Source organism: Durio zibethinus, chromosome 1 (genome assembly GCF_047325235.1).
Source record: "Durio zibethinus cultivar Kanyao isolate XHJ-2024 chromosome 1, ASM4732523v1, whole genome shotgun sequence".
Taxonomy (NCBI): domain Eukaryota; kingdom Viridiplantae; phylum Streptophyta; class Magnoliopsida; order Malvales; family Malvaceae; genus Durio; species Durio zibethinus.
The window spans coordinates 2,257,871-2,260,968 of NC_143162.1; the positions used below are offsets into that span (position 1 = coordinate 2,257,871).

The following is a 3,098-nucleotide window of genomic DNA, read 5'->3' on the forward strand; positions in this document are numbered from 1 at the left end:
ACATGAGAAAGAGCAATAGGGGTTGATGTGTGCTTTTCCACGCAACACATAGCCAAGCTGCAGCCTTTCCAATAAGCTATCTTGTTAACATCACAATAAGTAGTGAAGGGAACATGTGTTTATATGAGATCGATCGATGGGAAAGAAAGAAAAAAGTACCCACATTTATAATTTGAAAACAGTATGGACAGCAATGTGATTAATATTCTTTGGTAAATCAGTAAATATATATATATGCACATGAAAATTTAGTAATATGCACATTATAACAAATATTAATATTAAATCCAACAATTTATAATTTGTTGATAGATTGATGTACTCCTAATTTTCATAATCAAAGTTCAAATAATGATAGTTTTAAATACCACAAAAAAAGTTATTAATAATAAAGATATTCTTTAAAAAAATTAATATATAGTACTACAGATAATATAAATGAATTAGATTTAAACACCTTTTTCTTTTAGAGGTTTCAAGTTTTAAACTTACACTTATCTTGCTAACCATATAGAAAAATGCTGTTTATATTTTTTTAGGTCCAGTTTTATATTGATATCCAATTGAAATTAAATCATCCATTTCGTTGAGTACATCAAGAGTAATTATACAACAAATTAATTCCACAAAACTTCATATAATTAAGTGTTTATTCATGCACGAATTATTTAATAGTGAAAACATGTTACAATATCAAACTAAAGTAGATATTTTGAAAAGTTCTAAAATTAAAATCCCACCTGTTAAACATTCTAATTCATTTGATCATTTCTTGAAAAACAACAATAAAATTTAAGAAGAATTGCCTCAATGTTGTTATCATTATTTTATAAAGTCATATAGGAAGCCAAAGGTTAAGAGAAATTGAAAAGGTACTGATTGAACATTAATCTTATTGAAAACTACCTCCTAAAAATGATGAATCATTTGAGTTAAATCCCGTATAAAAAGTAAATATTTTCTTTGTATATATGTCTACATTCATCTCCTCTATAAAATAAAAATATAAAATATAAAAGGATAGAAAGAAAGAAAGCAAGAGGGGTGTGGTAACATAAATTTTCAAGATCTTAGGAGGTGTGGCAGAACTTTCCAAAACAAACCAAAAATTTAAGTGAAAGGAAGCGAGGTAGTACTTTGACAACCCAAACTGCCAAAGCCACTCTCATCTGAACAGAACTTGTGGCCTTGTCAGCGCTCACTCTCAGATCACGGCCATGGGTCACCCCCATTTGTCCGTGGTTCACTCCTCCATCCCCTCTTTATAGGCCCCACCTCTCCCCCTTCTCTTCGCTACCTTCCCCTCCCTTCTCTCTCTTTTTCTCTCCCCATTCTCTTCCTTTTCTCTCCTCCTCGTTTTGCATTTCCTTTGCCAATCACTTCAACTCTCTCCCAAGAAAACACACATCCGCCACCCTCTCTTTGTTTCTCTTCTTCATGGAGAAGAATGAAAGAGAAACTCACGACTTCATGAACGTAGAATCCTTCTCTCAGCTTCCCTTTATCCGTCCTGCCCCTATTAAAGAAAAGGGTATTCGTTTATTTGGCAAAGAATTCGGTGGTGACTTAGCTACGGCCAGCAACGAGTCAGAGTCAGCTGAGAACAATGAAGATACAACGAAGGAGAACGGGAATGGAGAAAACAGCAGAAGATTTGAGTGTCACTATTGTTGCAGAAACTTCCCGACTTCCCAAGCTTTAGGCGGTCACCAAAACGCTCACAAAAGGGAACGCCAACATGCGAAACGAGCTCATCTTCAGTCAGCAATGATGCACAACTCTTTATCTGATGCTCATATTTATGGGCTTGTTAACTACAGGCTAGGCTCTGCTCCAACACCAGCTATGACTTACCCTTCGTGGAACACTAGCATTAGCAGTAGTAGCAGTAGGTTTTATGGGAACCACAGCTCGTTTTCTCAGTCACCCATCAATGGCAGCCCACTGGGGTTATGGAGAATCCCTGCTACGGTTCAAAGTAACTCTTCTAATTTCAACCGTGACCGTTCATCATCGCACCCATTGCCTTTGTTTGCTGGTGATGAGTTGAAGCCGTCGCAGGGTGTTGGTGGTGGTTCAAGTTCCCAGAATCGGTACGTTTATGAATCAAAGCCAAGCGTGCAAGACCATGTGAGTTTGGATCTACATCTGTAATAATTAATTTCCTAATAACTTTTGATTTAAACGAGAAAAAAAAACAAAATCTTTGCTCTGCAAATGAGGCGATTATATATAATTCCTAGCACACAAAATGTTCACTTGTTCTTTCTTCCTTTTTTTTTTTTTTTCTTTTTAACATCTTGGATTTGACTTTTAGTATGATTTCATATGTAAATGAAATTATTTACGAGCTCCTCATCATTAATCTCATATAAGCCTATGGCGGTGTAATTTCGAATCAAAAACATGAGCTGAGAAATGGAACGTACTTCAAAAAAAAGAAAAACAAACTCTTTCACTCTCTTCATTAGGGTATTTCATTTGGTTAGAATTTCGAAACGTTTTCTCTTGCTTTTGAAATCTGTACTGATTTGGCTTTCAAAAGCAAGGAAAACTAGTTTGCAATCCCGAATGCTAACAGAAACAAATTACAAGGCCGCCATTTTTTGTTGATCTTTTACTTTTTGGCCATTGTTGTTTGATCTTTTTTTTTTCAGGATTTATTAATTTTTCTGTCATATCCGTCGGGCTAAAAGATCATGTTACAGTTGCAATCTATGTCTTCCCTACTTCAGAAACTTTCACACGTGTGAAGAATATTGTTTTCGAAGTGGCTATCAGTGAGAAGCACATGAACGTTTCTGTAGCTACACACGTGTACATAAATCTGTATGTTATCTGTCTGAAACAGGTGTAGAGGTTGAAAGAAAGAGAAAGAGAAAAAGATTTAGGGTGTGGGTTTCTATTCAGTAGTACTTCAACAGAGAGAAAAAAGGGTGAATATAATCACAGATAATAATAAGGTTTTTTCTGATATAATGCCTCTTTCCTCTGCATGAAAAATGCCATGAAAAAATCATAATTTTTTCTTCATGGCATTTAGGGTGTCGGATAGGACATCACTCTTCCTGATCATGATCGTATTGAATCAGAATTCA

The 3,098-nt window shown here is 35.2% G+C and overlaps 1 pseudogene across 1 annotated transcript; it reads left to right on the forward strand.

Annotated features, from left to right (window-relative positions):
• Window positions 1-1,090: 1,090 nt before the first annotated feature.
• On the forward strand, window positions 1,091-2,855 carry LOC111310923 (zinc finger protein GIS2 pseudogene; annotated as a pseudogene). The gene has a single exon (XR_016329494.1). The product of XR_016329494.1 is annotated as a zinc finger protein GIS2 pseudogene (transcript).
• The last annotated feature ends 243 nt before the right edge of the window (window positions 2,856-3,098 follow it).